This window comes from Procambarus clarkii, chromosome 42, assembly GCF_040958095.1.
Source record: "Procambarus clarkii isolate CNS0578487 chromosome 42, FALCON_Pclarkii_2.0, whole genome shotgun sequence".
NCBI lineage: Eukaryota > Metazoa > Arthropoda > Malacostraca > Decapoda > Cambaridae > Procambarus > Procambarus clarkii.
Window position 1 is genome coordinate 3345928 of NC_091191.1, and position 572 is coordinate 3346499.

Below are 572 nucleotides of genomic sequence, written 5' to 3' on the forward strand. Positions count from 1 at the left end.
GATTGGGGGTAGTAATGATGGGGGGAGGGGTGATTGTGGTAATAGTGATGGTGTTGGTGGTGGTGTTGGAGGTAGTAGTGATGGTGGTGGTGGTGATGGTGGCGGCCCATCAGACAAGCAGCAGTGTGGTATAGTCGACCTCTCTGTCATCAGAGAGAATGGCAAGATAAGAGATCATACACACACACACACACACACACACGTATCAACTTATACTCACAACTATACATATAAATATATGTATATATATATATATATACACTGTTAATCTCTTTGATTGTTCCTCGCAAAGCTAAGACTACACATAAGGCCCTCTTGACCACGGCACGGGTAAAACACACACACACACACACACACACACACACACACACACACACACACACACACACACACACACACACACACACACACACACACACACACACACACACTTACGGCGGAAACACGCACACAACAAACCACACGAAAAAGGGACTTAAAAGTTCAATAATGTTTCACACAACACTTGCGCTAAAGATCTTAATGTGCCTTTCTGAAATCCCTTCTTCAAGGGATGGAATTCCCATAGCCTA